Below are 19,737 nucleotides of genomic sequence, written 5' to 3'. Positions count from 1 at the left end.
GAAGTACCGGGATTGGAAGGCTCAGAGGAAGGACTGTAAGTTCAAGGCTGGTTTAAGCTGGAAAGCAAGACCTGCCTCAAATGCCCCCTCCCCTAACAAACCAACCCAGACTCTCCTGGGGCCTCTGGTTCAGTACTCATAAAGACTTAAACAACCAGAAAACTCTCGTCTTTGTGAAGTCTACATCTGGGTAGATAAATGAAATACACATTTTGTCACTTTTTCACTGCTGGATTAGAGCGAGCAGGGCCTTGTACACACGTTCTTACCGTTGAACTCTACGCCTAGCTGCAAACTCGAGCATTTCAGAACACACGAAAGCAAGGAAAACAGAACCCTAGAAGGGCAGTGAGTTTTGAACAGGGTAGTCAGGCAGGCACTCAGTTAAATTTCTTTTGGACTGAAAAACAATAAACAAAACAAGCTGCCGGACATCCACAGGGGGCCGGCCACTATTAACTTGTCCGGGTGCTTTACCTGCAGTGTGTCTGTCTGTGCGCTGCGTGTGTTTGGTGTGTGGGTGGAGGCCAGAAGCGGGCACTGGGCTTCCTGGACCTGGAGTTACAAACTCTTGTGAGCTGCCTGCCATGTGAGTGCTGGAATCAAATCTGAGTCCTCTGCAAGGGCAACCAGTCTTAAGCCTTCTCTCTAGGCCCAGAAGAATACTTTTCAAGGATAAAATTTACAAGTATCAACACAAAAGCAACCAGGATTGAAACATTGTGGAAAAAGCACACACTGCTCACAGGAATCAAAGTTGTGCTTACTATCTAGAGCAGTGGTTCTCAACTGTCCTAACGCTGTGACCCTTTAAACATTCCCTCATGTTGTGGTGACCCCAACCATAAAATGATTTTTGTTGCTCCTTCATCACTGTAATTTTGCTACTGTTATGACCATAATGTAAAGATCTGATATGCAGGCTCTCTGACAGGTGACCCCTATGCAAAGGTCACCCCACTCTCCAAAGCGTCGCAACCCACAGCTGAGAACCACCGATTTAGAGGGCATTCTGTGTAATGTAAATTCTTTTTACTCTGGCCCGGTTCTTTGAGGTCTTTGTTTTGTTTTGGCATGCTGTGTTTTTAGTTTGTCCACAGAAAGGAACTGGATAGCACTCACAAAAGAGTGAGTAGGTAACTCAGGAACTGAAAGTGTGGTCTAATAAAGTCAGCAGAATTGAGGAGGGGGGGGCACAAGCGGCCATTCAACTTCTGTCCACATTATGACGTCCATGACCCCAATCATGTGGTGGCCGTGGAGAACCCTTTGGGAAGAATGGAGACTCTTACATGCAGGCCTAACATTCCAGGATTATTGGGATGAAGTGAAGGAGAGAGAGGGTAACCCTGAGGGAGAACATGGCCATTTTGAAGTTGTAATTTAGGTGACCAGAAAGAAGCCACCAAAGCAAGTTGGGATAAAGACAGCTAGCTAGGGAGATGGGGTATGAAACCAGGGCGGTGCGAGGAGGCCTGAGTCTATATAGAGACCTAAGAGCAAAGCTTTATTTGGGGGAGAAGCACGGTTAGTGTGGTGGGTGAGAGGCCATCATGTCTCATTCCCCCCAGTACGTGATTTCTCCTACACATGTGACTTCTCAGAGAACTGTCTCTGGCCCAGCTCCTCTGTGCGGAGTCTCCCGAGCTGACTCCAGGAGCGGCTGCTTTCACCACACCATCAAAACTCCGTGTCAAGGTCAGTGAATTCCACGTCGCTAAATCCACTGCTTAATTCTCAGTCCTAATCTTATTTAACTGGCCTTGCCTGCAAGATCTGACCCAACTGATTATGTCCTCCTGCAAGAAATGCCTGTGTCTGGTCGCTCCAAGTCACGTGCTCCTTTTCTCTCCAGCCACAGTGGCTGTTTTTCCTTGGCTTCCTCTTCATCTCCAACACTGGACACTAGACGGAAACTTACTTACACTCTCTTTCCGGGAACTTCCCTAGCCTAATCATCAGTTTGGGCAGCCCTCCTAAATCCCAGTCATCCCCCCCCCCCCCACTTCTCCTCTGCCCTGGACCGGCAGACTTACCTGTCCAGCCAGTGTCTCTGGAGTTGTATGGGAACTTCGATTCCCATATCTGAATCCGAGCCTCCCCCTTAAATATGCTCTCTTTCAAACTTCTGTCTGTCTCTCAATTTCTACCTTCCCAGTTGAGTAGGCCAAAGATCTTGGAGTCACCTTTGACCCTTCTGCCGTCAGCAGATCATATCACTGTCAGCAGGAGAAAAAAAAATCACGCTGAATTCGCCTTCAAAATATGTTTGAAATTGAGTCATTTCTCATTATTTCAGCTCTGTCCATTACGGCTCAGTCTGCTTCATCTCATGCTTGGAATCCTTCAGGAGGCTTCCAATTGCTTTTACCTTTACCCTTCAGTTTATTCTCAACACAGAGCGATCTGTTAAGAGTAAAAGCCAGTGTTGTCAATCCCTGCAAGGTCACCTTTGTTATAGAACATTAGTCTAAGGTGTGTTACTTTTGTTTATGTGACATTTGTTTAACTGTGTGAAGCTGTGGTACTGTGCCTGTCTAAAACACCCGATGGTCTAATAAAGAACTGAACGGCCAATAGCAAGGCAGGAGAAAGGATGGGCGGGGCTGGCAGGCAGACAGTATAAACAGAAGGAGAAATCTGGGAGGAAAAAGAAGTACTCAAAGAAGGAGGAGGACGTCAGGGGCCAGCCACACAGCCAGCCTCAGAGTGAAAGTAAGATTAAACAGAAGTAAGAGAAGGTAAAAGCCCAGAGGCAAGACAGGTTAAAGTTAAGAAAAGCTGGCTAGCAACAAGCCAAGCTAAAGCCAAACGTTTATAATTAAGAATAAGCCTCCATGTGTGATATATCTGGGAGCTGGGTGGTGGCCCCCTGAAAAAGAAAAGACACCAACAACACACCTTGAGGCCTCTCTAGATCCTGTTTCATTGCAAATGACAAATATATGTTCTCCAGCTAAGAGAATCAGCAGCCAGCATAAGAGCCCGTGTGCCCTCAAGACTAACAGGGACAAAGGAAACTGGGAAACCAAGTCACAAAAATGATCAATCTGCTATCAGCTCAGCATCACATAGTCTCCCAGACACAGCAGACAGTCACTAGCTTCGTCTACTCTCTGGCCACTCTGGGGCAGCCCCCTGAGTGCAGCATGTGGATGCTCGTGGGATAGACTTACGGGGATGCACTGTAGTGACCTTTGTCTTACCATAAAGATCACATCCCAAGGCAGAGGTGTAATGAGAAGTGTGATCCATGAAGAAGCTTGACATAGTGACACCGGGGGACAAGGTCCCCGCACACCTGGGGAGTCTCTCCAAGGAGTGGAGTTGGGGAGATAACATTTGCTGAGTGCTCCCTGAGTGCCCCTGACCATGCGGACTGAAGGTTCTGAAATCATGAGCTGAACGGTTCCTCTCTTAAGTCCTTTCTATCTGAAGCCTCAACTGGCTGCAGCAGGGCTGAGAGACTGGGAATGACTGAGACCATCCACCTGCCTCGTGGACCCCAAAGATGCGACACCAGATCAGGATCAACCTGATCAGTGCTGTTTGCAGTGTGGGTCAGAGAAGCCTTTTCAGTGGGCAACTGTTACTGCAGAGACAGAAAACGACCAGTGTGAATCCAGTGACCGGAGAAAGCTCGGGTCTACACAGGCCATCCCCAACCCCCCACGGCTCAGGAGGGGTGAGTGGTGTCCTCCTGAACTCACGACAGGTGGGATTACTTGTACAAGCCCACACAGTTGGGTCCCTCAGTCCTCCAGGATGGAGGGAAGGGCGGCTCCCAGGCTCTGCCCTCCCCCCTAAGGACCTATGGGCAGTTAATGGTTGATGGGAAAGGGTAAGCCTTTTTTTCAGGGCCTTGGATATTGGTGAGGCACTCACGCTCCTGTAAGTAATCCTGCACCCAGGCTGACGTAAGTCACCTTCCTGAGCTCACTGGTCACCAAATGAGCAGAAGTCATACATGCAAGTAGGTGGAAAGCTGACTAGGAAGGGAAGAGAACCAGTGTGGGTGGGCGGGGACAAGGGATGGGCATGAAGATTACCAAAATACATTAAACACATGCATCAAATATCACAACCAAACCAATTATCATGTACAATTAACATAAGCTAATAAAAATTAAAACAATGAAAATTATTTTAATAGAACTTAACAAATATAGGAGGAAAGTGAGTATTTAACAACTTTTTTCAAACTAAAATTTTATACTTTGGACTTCAAACTCAAGAAACATCTATCCAAATATTTAAACATCCACACTTTGGTTAACAATGGGAGAAAATAACATCTGAAGACTACTACAGAAATCCTGGCAATCTTTTGGTTACTGTTTCCACGGAAACACCAGGATGAAGAAAACATAACATGAAATGTGGTCTTAAGACCACTTCATCTTGTTTCATCCTATCAGTTAACTCGCACGGTACATGACAGGAACAGAAATTAAGTGCTAGAACATTCACAGCTCATTCAACAAATATTTGTTGATTATATGCTGCAGGCCAGGCACTAAGCTTGGAGATAGGGTTACCCTGGCTAAACAAAGAGTCCCTGCCCTCACAGACTAGTCTGGTACAGAGACTTTAATTAGTCAGTGATACACAGGAAGACAATGTGAGGCACATACAATTTAAATTTTTCAGTAGCCACGTTAAGAAACAGATGGTATCCATTACAATATGTAGCAGTGCTTTAATCCAATATATCCAAAAGTATCAGTTACCATGTAATCAACATGTAAAAAGAATACTGAACTACCTTAATACTCTCTTCATGCTAGGATTCTGGAATCCAATTTTTATTTAAAATTTTTATAGATTTTTTATTTTATTTTATGTGTGTTAATGTTTTGCCTGCCTGCATATATGTGCATCATGTGAGTGCCGGTTGGATACCCTGAAACTGGGGTTATGGATGCTTGAGAGCCACCATATGGGTGACTGGAATTGAACCTAGTCCTCTGCAAAAGCAACACATGCTCTTACCTGCCGAGACACCTCTCCAGCACCACATTGTTTATTTTATGCTTATGTCACAGTCCAGCTTGGACTAGCTACAGTTCAAATACTGGAAAATCCTCTGTGGCTCTGCTACTGTCCTGGACAGAGCACAGAATGAGAGACACCGTGCAGAGCAGGGAAAAGTCCTTCTTCCTCCAATAAATTCAAAATCGACCACTTAAGACAAGTGAAACCTATGGGCATAGAAACTTAGATGCACACTGTCGAATTGTAAGTAAAAGGAAGCCTCGAGCAGCGCCACAGATGACGGCAGACTGCCTGGTGGTTAATGTGTGCAGGATTCTTGTTCAGTCTCATCTGCCAGGAGACCTGAGTCAGACTGGACCTAAGGTAAGTGTGGCTGACTCAACCACTCTGCCTCCTCTGGGTTGGGTACGTGCATGGTAAGCGCAGTGTGGAGGCTGCTCCGGTGGTTTGGGAAATGCAGAGCCATGCCCTTGCTCGGCTTCCACTAACTCGCCAACACCCAGAATCATAGCTCCAACTCTACAGTTTGGCTTGGGTCATGGAGGCAACTTAAACCAACCTCTGAAGCTAGGTGCACGAGAAGCTTTAACGGGCCCGAGCCAGGTTACTTCCAAAGCAGGCCACCATGTCGCCTTTCCCGGAAGCACAAAGAACAGGGCAGACTACAAAAATGGAAATCAAGGACCGTGGCTGGAGGTTCTACTTAAATCTCTTCTCATGCCCAAACACACTCTACATACCAGGCACACCACATTGTACCATACGGGGCTTTTCTGAGCAGCCTACTAGTCAAAATCCTCAGAGAAGAATACAGAGTGAGTTCCCAGGTACTGGTCCAGGGACACAGACACAGACAGACACACAAACAACTCACTTCCATTTAAACATCGTCTTACTTCCTCTCCAACAACCCCAAAGTCTAAAGTTCATTTCCAAAGACTTAAGCATTCCCTCACTATTGGCACACTCGGACACCACACCAACTACTTCACCAGCGTCATTTTGTGCACTCACGCCTGTGAACAAGCCCTATGAAGTAGTACCATCATTTGACACACAAAGGTGAGGCTGCGAGGTGAGAGGCCAGGCTGAAAGTGACTAGACGAGACTCAAGCCCTGGCTGATCTGATTCCTAGTCCATGTTCACGGGAAACTTCCCATTGTTCTCTTCCTTGTCCCTGTCACTAAAGAAAAGCCGTGCCACAGCAAAGGGATGCAGCTGCAGAGAAGCCACATGGACGTAGGACACAGCTGGAGACCTTGGGAGGAAACTATGACAGTTCAAAGAGAGACATGCACTGATAAGCTGGGTGACACTGCTCTGTGATGTGCCTTCTCGGGCAGCTTATCATTTTATATAATCAGCAGTAGAAATAAGTTCTCAAAAATTCTCAGACAGGCGTAAGTTCACATACTCAGGATAAACATCACCAAGGCAAAGAGAAACAAAACTTATAAAATAACAAACCCTTCATGAGCAAACAGGCCCATTACTATTTTCCAAACCGCTTATGAGTAATGCCAACACACAAGGTATCTTGACTGGGGCCCTCAGGGAAGATGCCACAGGCTACCCACGTGTGGGCTAGGGAGTCAGTGTCTTGACTGGAGTCCTGAGACAGGCTGCCCCCGGTTTTCTGTTTGTCTGTCAGGCCAGGGAGTCAGTGGCACCCATGGCTTACTATCACTTAAGCACTGGTGTCGATTTTCGGCTTCACCGCCTTCTGCAGCAACCCACCAGTCCTGACCCTGTTCTCCATGGTGAGGTGTGGCCATTCTAATCTAATCCTAATCTAATCTCTTCATGAGCACAGACTATACACTCTCCCGAGGAAGGCTTCCTTTACTCAGCAAGGGCTTTTGCTCTTTGTTTTTGAGGTTTCTCTTTGAGTCAGGATTGTAGTCCTGGCTGACCTGGAACAGATTATGTAGACCAGGCAGAGCTTGAACTCACAGAGCTCGGGGATGAACAGCACACCCACAATTCCCCCGTTCAGCAAATGTTTGAGATCTGCTATTTCTATTTCTGACATTGGTGTCCCCCAGGTTGCTCAGGACTGCCCGTGACAACATGCTCCTTACAGACACATAGCTGGACGGTTTCCATTTTGGCGATTATGAACAGGAGCTTCCATGAGCCATCTTTTCCTTCTCCGGGGTGGCAGCTAAAGGTGGAAGAGTGGATCACAGGACACACACTTAGTTTCCTAAGCAGCCACGAGACCCGTCTCCAGAGTCTCTGTAATGTTATATTTCCATGAGGGACTAAGCTTTGGTTGCTTCCTGTTCTCGGCCAGCAATTGATGTTGTCAGTCTTTTCAATTTTAGCGCTGTGTAACAGGCGGGCAATAGATAGTGTGATTACTTCTGAGCTGAATATTTTTGTTAAGACCATATGACATAAGCATAATTATATAAAATATAAAGCAGAGAGAAATTGTAACTTTTTAAAAAATTCTTTAAAAACTTTAAGAATACAGCTCTCTTAGAATCGAAGCTAATAATTTTAACCAAGTTCTGGGGAAATGAGGCTAACACCTGATGCCAACCTTAAAATTAAAAAGCACCTTGGTGCACCCACATATCTGAACAAAGCAGCAGAGTGCCCTGAAACCAAGGGGGAGCCCCTGCTGACTACATTACGGCCATTCTCAATCGGGCCTTACATAAGCGATGTCATTACAGAACCCAGTGGGTGACTGTCCAAATTAATAAAGTGCCATCTGCCCGGCAGCAAAGGGACAGCGACACCAGAGGTTACACAAACCCCGACCTCTCTTTCCACACAGCCACCAACATTACCTGCCGAGGGGCAACGCACCCTCACTAGGTAAATTTAGTTTTTCTTCTACACAAACGTCAACGCCTGAACACACAGTTCTAAGAAATGCCTGCTGATTAGCCTAATGGCATTATTACCACAGAACAATAAACTCTAATTCAGTTAAAAAAAAAAAAACTATTGCAATTACTATACTCCCAACTTTATTAGTATCACTTTGTAAAAAGCCAATTTGTCTTTCCTAGGTTTTCTGAAATGTTTTATTTTTCTAAAAACAAACCAACAAAACCTCAGACACAATTACCACCTATTTTCTGAGCTATTTCAACACATCTCGCTGCATGGTGCAAACGCCCCTAGCTTAGGAACACACACAGGCCAATCCTACACACCACACGACTTCATGATCAGCAAGGCCAACTGTTTCTGCATGCTGGGACTCCCTGTTTCCTGTAACAGCTGGGTCAGTCTGACCCACATGCCACAGACGAAGGCTATGTAGACCAGCTCCAGAGCATAAGCTTCGGCAGCTTCTTTCAGGAAGTGGGACACAGTGAGGAAGCAGGCTGGCCGGGGCTGAGTGGAAGTCCTGACCCTAAAACCAGCCCAGAAATCTCAGTCATAACATCACTGCACACACTGAGAATGTTCAGGAACTAAGAGTGGGGTCCAGAACACAGTATGAGCAGCCAGGTTCTTCCTCTCCACTGCCTGTCTATAACGTGTCTCCAACACAACAAGCCTGCTGGGTTTCTTTTGAAAAATCACCCGTGAAGATCTGAAGATCCGTTACCCAGTGTTCTCTTGTTAGATTATTTCATGACAAAAAAAGTGAAATTTTCTGTTGCTCCACAAACCAACTGAGAAGGGAGGGAGGGATCCGGGAGAGGCGGGGGGGGGGGGGGGGGGGGGGGGGCTCGACAGAACCTCATCTAAGATGCTGGTGGTCTGCTGCACCTCTCCTGTGTGTGCTCCTATGCTGCCATTTGCTATGGAACTGGTGAGGGGGCCGTCATGTGAACACAGCACCCGCAGGTGAGGGGGCCGTCATGTGAACACAGCACCCGCAGGTGCACAGGTGAGGAGCCGTCATGTGAACACAGCACCCGCAGGTGCACAGGTGAGGGGCCGTCATGTGAACACAGCACCCGCAGGTGAGGGGGCCATCATGTGAACACAGCACCCGCAGGTGAGGAGCCGTCATGTGAACACAGCACCCGCAGGTGCACAGGTGAGGGGCCGTCATGTGAACACAGCACCCGCAGGTGCACAGGTGAGGGGCCGTCATGTGAACACAGCACCCGCAGGTGAGGGGCCGTCATGTGAACACAGCACCCGCAGGTGCACAGGTGAGGAGCCGTCATGTGAACACAGCACCCGCAGGTGCACAGGTGAGGGGCCGTCATGTGAACACAGCACCCGCAGGTGAGGGGGCCATCATGTGAACACAGCACCCGCAGGTGAGGAGCCGTCATGTGAACACAGCACCCGCAGGTGCACAGGTGAGGAGCCGTCATGTGAACACAGCACCCGCAGGTGCACAGGTGAGGGGCCGTCATGTGAACACAGCACCCGCAGGTGAGGGGCCGTCATGTAAACACAGCACCCGCAGGTGCACAGGTGAGGGGCCGTCATGTGAACACAGCACCCGCAGGTGAGGGGCCGTCATGTGAACACAGCACCCGCAGGTGAGGGGCCGTCATGTGAACACAGCACCCGCAGGTGAGGGGCCGTCATGTGAACACAGCACCCGCAGGTGCACAGGTGAGGGGCCGTCATGTGAACACAGCACCCGCAGGTGAGGGGGCCGTCATGTGAACACAGCACCCGCAGGTGAGGAGCCGTCATGTGAACACAGCACCCGCAGGTGCACAGGTGAGGAGCCGTCATGTGAACACAGCACCCGCAGGTGCACAGGTGAGGGGCCGTCATGTGAACACAGCACCCGCAGGTGCACAGGTGAGGGGCCGTCATGTGAACACAGCACCCGCAGGTGAGGGGGCCATCATGTGAACACAGCACCCGCAGGTGCACAGGTGAGGGGCCGTCATGTGAACACAGCACCCGCAGGTGAGGGGCCGTCATGTGAACACAGCACCCGCAGGTGAGGGGCCGTCATGTGAACACAGCACCCGCAGGTGAGGGGCCGTCATGTGAACACAGCACCCGCAGGTGAGGGGGCCGTCATGTGAACACAGCACCCGCAGGTGAGGAGCCGTCATGTGAACACAGCACCCGCAGGTGCACAGGTGAGGAGCCGTCATGTGAACACAGCACCCGCAGGTGCACAGGTGAGGGGCCGTCATGTGAACACAGCACCCGCAGGTGCACAGGTGAGGGGCCGTCATGTGAACACAGCACCCGCAGGTGAGGGGGCCATCATGTGAACACAGCACCCGCAGGTGCACAGGTGAGGGGCCGTCATGTGAACACAGCACCCGCAGGTGCACAGGTGAGGAGCCGTCATGTGAACACAGCACCCGCAGGTGAGGAGCCGTCATGTGAACACAGCACCCGCAGGTGAGGGGCCGTCATGTGAACACAGCACCCGCAGGTGCACAGGTGAGGAGCCGTCATGTGAACACAGCACCCGCAGGTGCACAGGTGAGGGGCCGTCATGTGAACACAGCACCCGCAGGTGCACAGGTGAGGGGCCGTCATGTGAACACAGCACCCGCAGGTGAGGGGCCGTCATGTAAACACAGCACCCGCAGGTGAGGGGCCGTCATGTGAACACAGCACCCGCAGGTGAGGAGCCGTCATGTAAACACAGCACCCGCAGGTGAGGGGCCGTCATGTAAACACAGCACCCGCAGGTGCACAGGTGAGGGGCCGTCATGTGAACACAGCACCCGCAGGTGCACAGGTGAGGGGCCGTCATGTGAACACAGCACCCGCAGGTGAGGGGCCGTCATGTGAACACAGCACCCGCAGGTGAGGGGCCGTCATGTGAACACAGCACCCGCAGGTGAGGGGCCGTCATGTGAACACAGCACCCGCAGGTGAGGGGCCGTCATGTGAACACAGCACCCGCAGGTGCACAGGTGAGGGGCCGTCATGTGAACACAGCACCCGCAGGTGAGGGGCCGTCATGTGAACACAGCACCCGCAGGTGCACAGGTGAGGAGCCGTCATGTGAACACAGCACCCGCAGGGGCACAGGTGAGGAGCCGTCATGTGAACACAGCACCCGCAGGTGAGGGGCCGTCATGTGAACACAGCACCCGCAGGTGAGGGGCCGTCATGTGAACACAGCACCCGCAGGTGCACAGGTGAGGAGCCGTCATGTGAACACAGCACCCGCAGGGGCACAGCTCGTCACAGTGTAGTGAGCAGGACTTAACAGCAGCCCTCGCTGACAGCCTCGGCCACAAAGCAGCAGCTGCGCTCCCTCTCCACTCACCCTCTGCAAGAATCCACTGCCCCACTGCGGAATCAGGCAAGGAGCTAGAGCAGAGCGTAAAGAAGGCAGCTAGTCCAGACACAGGAGACGAGAGAACCCACATTGCCTTGCCATTTTCTATGACTTGGACTTCTTCCTCCTCTCTCTTTTTAAAAATATGTTTTGATGTTGGGCAGTGGTGGCGCACGCCTTTAATCCCAGCACTCTGGAGGGAGAGGCAGGCAGATCTCTATGACTTTGAGGCCAGCCTGGTCTACAAAGTGAGTTCCAGGATAGCCAGGGCTACATTGAAAAACCCTACCTAGAAAAACCAAAAAGAAGAAAGGAGGGGGGAGGGAAGATAGGAAGATAGATAGATAGATAGATAGATAGATAGATAGATAGATAGATAGATAGATAGATAGATAGATAGATAGATAGATAGATAGATAAAGCAAGCAGGGCAGTGGTGGCGCACGCCTTTGATCCCAGCACTCAACCGGCAGAGGCAGGCGGATCTCTGAGTTCGAGGCCAGCATGGTCTATAGAATGAGTTCCAGGGCAGCCAGGGATATAGAGAAGCCCTGTCTCAGGGGTTAAAAAAAAAATGAGGTAGGGTCTCACGTAGCCCTGGTTGGCCTTAAACTCACTATGTAGCCAAGACTGGCCTTGAACTCCCGATCCTCCGGCCTCCACTTCTCCAATGCTGGGACTACAGGCATGTGCCAACATGGCCAGTCGGGCTACTGGATTTAAACTAAACAATCACTCTGAGTTTCTTCTGGGAAATCATCTTGTTCTGAGATGCAGATTTTACACGTGGACCCTACCTCTTCACTGGCTAGCAATGTCCTTTCCAGCAAGGAGGAAAGACAGAGTTGAGAGTGTCTGAACCCTTCACTTCTCACACGGCCAGGATGGTGCAGGGGAAGACGGCCCTGGTGCAGCAGCCCTGGTTTCTGAGCACAGGCAGCTGCTTCCCTGGTGTGGACTACAGACTGTGTCTAGCTTTCTCAACTCCAGTCCCCGTACAAAGCGCTGCCCTCCCAGGACGCCTCTGGCAGCTAGCTGGTGAGATGTACGGCTTCTAGCTGAGGGGCAGCAATAGAGAAATCACAGAAATGGCAATCACTATTGTGATTAGTACCAGCAGTCGGACAACACCATATCTATAGGACACTGACAATGCCCAAGCCTTCCAGAGTGATATGGATGCATTTCTGAAAATTCAAAAGTTTTCTGCCCCCTCCAGAGCTGACATATTCGGACTGAATTTGGTGGAAAGGCCTCCTCTGAACAGGTACAGTGGCGGCGGTCGACAGTGTGCCACCGAGAGCTACTCCGGGTGCCACGGCAGCACTGATGCCAAGGGGCCGGCGTGCAGACTTGGTGAGCTCTGCGCAGCACACCAACACTTCAGATGTGCGGGGCCAAACGCACGATTGGTACTGTAAGAATCTCCAATAATCCGGCTTTTCAGGAGAATTTAAAACATGCCCAGAGCAGGTATTTTCTCCCGTGACTGCACATATATAGTGTCCCATTTTCTTCTGAGTTATCATCCAGATGACTGAATTTTTATGTGTTGTGTTCAGCGTTCCTCAGCCCGCTCTAAGACAGTCTCACTACACAGTTCCGGCTGGCCTCAGCTGTGGCCTTGTGAGCCTCTTCCCTCGGGTTCCCTGAGTGCGCAGTACCACAAACAGTGCTGAGGTCACAGGCGTTGCCATCACCCCTGCCTTCAGCTCCCCTGAAAGAGAAGCGAGCACCTATGTGCGGTGGCCTGCACCTACACAGTCCCAGCACCCAGGAGGCTAAGGCAGAAGGACCACAAGTGGGAGGCTAGCCTGAGCTACACTGAGTCAAAGCAGTATGAGATATATTTGGTCTCAAAACCAAAAAGAGCTAGCATGCCCAAGACCACTGAGTTTAATTTCCAGTACTAACCCCCATACACCCCCAAAAGAGTTCAAGTAGTCATCCGTGTCTGTATCCACCAAAGAGAATCTCTACATGGTAGCACCTGCATGTTATAGAGAGAGAAACTCTGTTTTCAAAAGCAATGTAATTTAGTTGCGATCAGGAAACTAAAAGGTTTCCAAGTGAAATTTCAATAGGACATGCAATTAAAAAAAAGTTGAGCTAATTTAAATCAAGTTACAAGATAACACATTTTAAAACACCTACACATACAGAGATGTAGACGCAGGATGTCATGCAGCAGAACAAGCCTGCTGGGTACAAAGGACCGCCTACCCGTGGTCACTCTGTGGGAAGTAAGTGGCTGGCCCAGGAGGGAGAATGAGACTCTTACATACCTACCTATCTGTGCACACCGGCTTCTCATGTAATATACTGCAACAGGAGCAAAGGCGTGTGCACACAAAGAAATAAAACACAAACCGGCTGAAGTTGGCCCTTACGTGGTTAGAATTAAAGACAAAGCAGTCAGGGATATCCACATCAAAAGATTCCCCAGAACGATGAGAGTGTGGCGAGCCCTAGACCAGGCTACTTTATCACTGCTTCATCCCTTTGGGTCAACAATGAACATGTAAAACAAACCTAAATAGCAAGTGTCACATCCACTGGCAAAGTTACTTCATACTTAAAACTGGGAGACGTGCACTTTTCACCGGAGCTAAATTTTTACTGGGTCTATTCAGAATGACGGAGGCATCTATTCTAAGAATCATTCAACGCACAGCTCTGACCACGCGAGCACGCGTACAAAGTCATCTTTTGCTCGGATTTACTTCTGCCCCCGCTGCCTAGGGAAATCTACTATCACCTCCTCTGTTTCTAAACCTGTACCAGGACGTCAGCTGATGAGTCATGGATCACGCTTGAAAGCCTCGTTATCAAAGACAGCAGCGCACAAACGTTTTACACATCAGTCTTAAGACAGTCTAAGTTACATGTCACAGTTTCTACGCAGTGACATAGAGGAACTCTAAGAAGTGAGAAACTTCAAAACAAACTGCAAGTTCAAGGACTCACAACATCGTTTTCCTTGTTCCCCACTAACCGGTGGGGCTTTGTTTTTCTTCATTCGTAAGACAAGATGAAGTACAGACAGACACGAACAACTCCCACCTTTAAGAGAGAGCTAAATTATTCAAGATTGACTTCCCCAAATGCCTGGCTTCTTCTCATTTCTTCAACCACTTCTCTTGGGTGGGGAAACCTCCAGGAGAGGGTGTGCAAGGGGAAGATGGGATGGCCAGGGCGGTGGCTGGGACTCAGCGGTAGAGCACTTGCCTAGAACGCACAAGGTCCTATGCTGGCTTCCACACACCACTCTCTGTGGCAGAGCTGCCTCCAAGGTTCCCTGGGAAAAAGACAAACCAGCCAACAGGAAGTGTGGAGACCACTACAGACTTCAGCTTCCACTAGGAGCAGATGGCCCAGATCTAACACATGGCTTGCTCATCCATGTGACATTTGTCATGAACCTCCATAAATGTATTTACCTGCTATGTGTCTAATAAACAGCACATGGCTGCCCCCACCTCACTCCAGTGTGTGAGCTATATAAAAGGACCCTTGATCTCACTCTGCCACATCCTCACCACAGCCTGGAACATACTACATATTCAAATAAATGTCCAGTAACAGAATACAGTAGCAGGGAAAATATAACCAGATACACAGCTGCCTTAGGACTTGCATAATCGTGAACTTTATTTCCACTTAAGATTGCTCTTTACTCACAGTTTAAAAGCACTATAAGCTCCACAAGGCTGTCTGCGTTAAGGTCATCATCTACATCCCGAGTAAGTAAGAACTGAACTACCGATAGTCTGTTTGGCTTCCTCCTACACAGGTTTCACTCAGGATCAAACCACAGAAAAGCAACTTGAAGCACATTGTCAAGTTTGGAAGGCTAAAGTCATACGGAGGAACTCATCACAGGCACACATTTTATAAAGGGAGCATCATTTGATGTCAAACATCATTTGACAGTTGGCCGCGATGCTTAGGGTCCTCTGGTTTGGAACTGAAGGGCTTTCTTGACTGTGCAGCTCCCGCCCTCAACAGAGACATCTGTGTGCTGCAAATGGAGGTTATCACCAAGAACAACTGGTCAAAACGCAGAGAGTACATGGCTGTGGGTGGCCATCCCCAAATGGGGCCTATGTAACAACCTTCCATCCAGGGCTCAGGGAACATGGCAGGGGGGGAGGGGGCAGAAGGAGTCTAAGAGCCAGAGGGCCAGGAGGACCACTGGGAATCATGTCTTCTGGACATGACAGGAGTACCGTACCCTGGACTCTCCACAGCCACGGCTACTGCACAAGACCTGCAAAGACCTCACGGTCAACCTGCAGCAGGGTGGGTAAGGAGTCACAAGGCTCCACCCGACTAGAACAGCTGCAGACAGTCACAGCCACTGAGGGAGCGAGAGTCAGTTTTCTACAGGGATGAGCCCCTTGGAAGGCTGTGCATGCTTCAGGGGTCAACCCTGTACACGTGTGCATGTGGGCAACACTAACTGGACTCACACAGGTTATGTCATCATCATCATCACCATCGTCATCACCATCATCACCACCATCATCATCATCACATCACCACGATCATCATCACCATCGTCATCATCATCAGTTTGAGAAGAGATGTAGAGAAGCGGGTACAGGAGGAGTTATGGGAAGGGAACGGTTTATCTAACAACATTCTCAAAAACAATTCTTCCCCTGGGCTTAACCCCAGGAGCCCATAAGGCAGAAGGGAAACATCAGGTCCTGCAGGTTGTCCTGTAGCTTCCACAGGCACCACACACTCACACATTTAAAACCAGAGTGCTCTGATCTGACCATCTGCATTTACGACCCTTCTTACAGCTGTAACAAACCGCTTGAATGAGGCTCCTTTTTTTTTTTTTTTGGTTTTTCAAGACAGGGTTTCTCTGTGTAGCTTTGCGCCTTTCCTGGGACTCACTTGGTAGTCCAGGCTGGCCTCGAACTCACAGAGATCCGCCTGGCTCTGCCTCCCGAGTGCTGGGATTAAAGGCGTGTGCCACCACCGCCCGGCTGAGGCTCCTTTTTGATGAAGAGAAGAGGTCTGCCTAGTTCAGTCACAGTTCTGGAAAGTCAAGGCCATGACTCTAGTGAGGGTCTCACACACACACACACAAATGGCAGGAGCAACAGAGAGAGGGCAGGAGCAGCTCACACGGGAAGGCAGAGGTGCTCCTCAAGGACCAGGCTCGGGCTTTGATGACAACTTGATGCCGCAGAACAGCCACTCCAAAGCTGAGGAGACAGCTCAGTCTGTAAAGTGCTTGCCCTGCCAAGGACCCGAGTTTGATCCCCAGAACCCACACAATCATGCTGGGTATGATGGCATGCACCTGAATCCCAGCACTTTGGAAACAGGGACAGGATTCCTGCAGCTAGCTGGCCAGCTAGTCTAACCTGGTGAGCTACAGGCCAATGAAATACCTTGACTCAAAGGAGGTAGATGGTGTTCCTGAGAACGGCAACCGAGGTTGTCCTCTACCCTCCATGTGTGAGTTCCCACACACATAAGCATGCACACTCACACACATACACACACACACAAGCACTCATGGATGTGTAAGTATTCATACACACACACACACACACACACACACACACACACACGAGAGAGAGAGAGAGAGAGAGAGAGAGAGAGAGAGAGAGAGAAACTTACTCCAGAAGACCTTTGAAAATCCCTTTGAAAAGCTTATTTCCAACTGACCTCAAGAGGACCCATTGGGGCCCATCTCTTAAAAGCTTCACCACCTATGAGTACACCTAATTAGGTACTGAGCTCTAAACTCATGAACCTTTTGATGACACACAACACCATCCTTCTGCATTCTCCAAAATGTATTCATAGCCAAAAAAAAAAAAAAAACAAAAAAAAAAACCACTTTTCTATACGTCTCCATACCGTGGTGTTAACACTATCAGCACACGACAATGAGCTTCCAGCATAATCACAGACGAGCGGCTATCCAATGTCTGACTTACTTTTCTATTGCTGGGAGCAAACATCATGACCAAGGAACTCAGGAAACAAAGCATTTAATTAGGAGTTTGCTTACGGTTTCAGAGGGTCAGCCCATGATCATTATGGCAGGAAACACAGTGGCAGGCAGGCAGGTAGGCGCGGCGCCAGAGCAGCAGCTGAGAGCTCACATCTGATTCAAAAGTTGGAGGGGAAGAAGGGAAGAGGGCGAGATCGAGGGAGGGAGGGAGGGAGGGAGGGAGGAAGAGAGAGAGAGAGAGAGAGAGAGAGAGAGAGAGAGAGAGAGAGAGAGAGAGAGAGAGAGAGAGACTGAGAGCTACTGGGCCTGGCTTGGACTTCTAAAACTTCAAAGTCCGTCCTAGTGACCTTCCTCCTCCATCAAGGCCACACCCACTCCAACAAGACACACCTCCCAATCTGTCCCAAACAATTCCACTAACTAGTGACCAAGCATTTGAACACATGAGCCTACAGGGGCCATACTCAGTCAAACCACGTCTAGTTTAGGTTTTTCCTCTCCATGTGTCTGGGAGAATCTCTGCTTCCTGACTATGGATGCAGTATAAGCACCCACCTCAAGCTCCTGCTGCCATGACGGAATATCCCCTGGATTTCTGAGCCAAAACACACACGCCTGCCTGTCCTCCACTCCGCTGCTGTTGTCAGCGTGTTTTATCACAGTGGGGAAAGTAACGGAGACGCCTGTCATTCCTTTACATCATATTCGCAATCAACCTTGGAAGGTTTCTCATGCTATTATACATCCTCCAAGATCAAAGAGTCATTCAAACATGATACGATACCCGGAAAAACACCAAGCAGTGTTTCAGAAAAATTATACCTATTTTTAATAAAATCTGCAATCAGTCTATTTAAGTATATTAAATAGCCCATCTATAATGAAAGCACCAAGTCTAAAACTGGAGAAATGAATGGGGTCGAGACATACTTCACATGAGACCTCCTCAGGGTGCCTTGAAATCTACTAAGCAGTGCTCGTGGACGCAGATGCGGACCAAAGACAGTAAATGCCAGCAACAGGGACACAGCACACAGCACCGCTCTCCCACAACCAGCTGTCCTCACTGACTGTGCTGTAGCTTCTGGTAAACCTAGACATTTGTTTCCATGTGAAAAACAGAAAGGACAGAGAAGTCTCTAACGCGGTATGCTGCGATGCACGGTTCTGAAGCTGGGTCCCGGTCCAACCCCTGCCATCAGCCACCCCCATTCCAAGATAAATCGATGTTCTAATCTGTGTATTTTAGAGCTCCCCTTATTTCTACGGCCAAGGTCTAAGAGACACCAGTAAAACAGTTTGTTTGAAACTTAATCACATACAAAATTGACTCCAAATCCATTAAAGACTTCAGTGTAAGGACCTGACACCGTACAACTCTCAGAAGAAAATAAAAGCGTAGAAGCTTCATGAGAAATATGACCTCACCTCCCCCGTCAAATATACGACCTCAAAAGTACAAATACTGACTCACCAATGGGATAACACCAAGCTTAAAATCCTGCACACCCAAGGACAGCCAGTAGTGTGAAAAGGCGATCTATGGGATGGGAGACAGTATTTGTAAATCAGACCCGGCAAAGAGTCAACATCCAGAATGACTCAAAAGTGGATTAGGGACTGGAGAGCACTTTTCTACAATGACCTATCTACAGGTGGCCACCAAATATAGGGAGAAGTACAACGGCCCTTATTGTCACAGAAATGAGATCAAGACAGAAGATGCTACCGGCTACCCGTTCCAACGGCTGTCACCCGACAGACAGAAAGCAGCAAATGCAGTGGCGGCGGCAGCGGCGGAACTGGTGGGACTGTAAAGTGGTACAGCCCCTAGAAAACAGGAGGCTTTCAAATATTACAAACAGAACCGCACTTATTGAAAATTCAGCATCTGGATTGATATATGTTGTAAGTGCTAAATATTTCAATTTAGTGCTTATAATTACTAAATTATTCAAATAACGAAGGACAAACAGTGTGACCTCGCGGTAGTTTGTGATGGCACATTAATGCATTTTGTGATGCATTTATGCAAACTTCAGTCTACTAAAGACTTTCAGGACTTGTGCTGTTGAGATCAGTAATGGGGAACGAGGGGTCAGTGGAGCTCTCTGCTTTATGCTTAGAACTGGAGTACTTTTACAGACTAGTGTGGAGAAGAAACGAGGAAAAGGGCAGAATTAAACCATGGAGCACTCCCAAAGAGATGTAAAAGGATGGGACTGAGGAGCAGCTCAGAGCCAGCCTCCAGTAGACCTGAGATTTCAGCAGGAAGGTTGGGAAGCGGGGAAACAAACCTGAAAGAAAAAATAGCAGGTCACCTGAAATTCCTGCCAGCCTGCCTGTGGACCAGAGACCTAGGGAGCAGGCTGAAGAGTGTAAATGATGGTGTGGAATAATGCATGTGTGACAAAGAATAAAACCTCACTAAGACTAAACCAGGCACACAACAACAGGCCCTGTCTACCTCCCTGGCCCATCCCCTGCCTCTCCTCTTTTCCCTCAAACTAACACCCACTTCTAACTTATTTTTCTAAGGGCAACCCATCCACATATCCCTTC

The 19,737-nt window shown here is 49.1% G+C and overlaps 1 protein-coding gene across 3 annotated transcripts in view; it reads right to left on the bottom strand.

Annotated features, from left to right (window-relative positions):
• Positions 1-19,737, bottom strand: part of Lnx2 (ligand of numb-protein X 2) — a 66,581-nt gene that overhangs the window by 39,266 nt on the left and 7,578 nt on the right. The window contains exon 1 of one of the 3 annotated variants that reach the window (XM_042268374.2): positions 2,037-2,480. The exons of the other annotated variants lie outside the window; for them this stretch is intronic. The gene's annotated coding sequence lies outside the window, so the exon portion shown is untranslated. Of the gene's footprint in view, positions 1-2,036; positions 2,481-19,737 lie in introns of those variants that run through there. 3 annotated transcript variants of the gene reach the window in all.

The sequence above is a fragment of the Peromyscus maniculatus genome, chromosome 23 (genome assembly GCF_049852395.1).
Source record: "Peromyscus maniculatus bairdii isolate BWxNUB_F1_BW_parent chromosome 23, HU_Pman_BW_mat_3.1, whole genome shotgun sequence".
Classification (NCBI taxonomy): Eukaryota; Metazoa; Chordata; class Mammalia; order Rodentia; family Cricetidae; genus Peromyscus; species Peromyscus maniculatus.
Note: the sequence above shows the minus strand (reverse complement) of the source record. Positions and strands in the feature narration are given on the sequence as shown.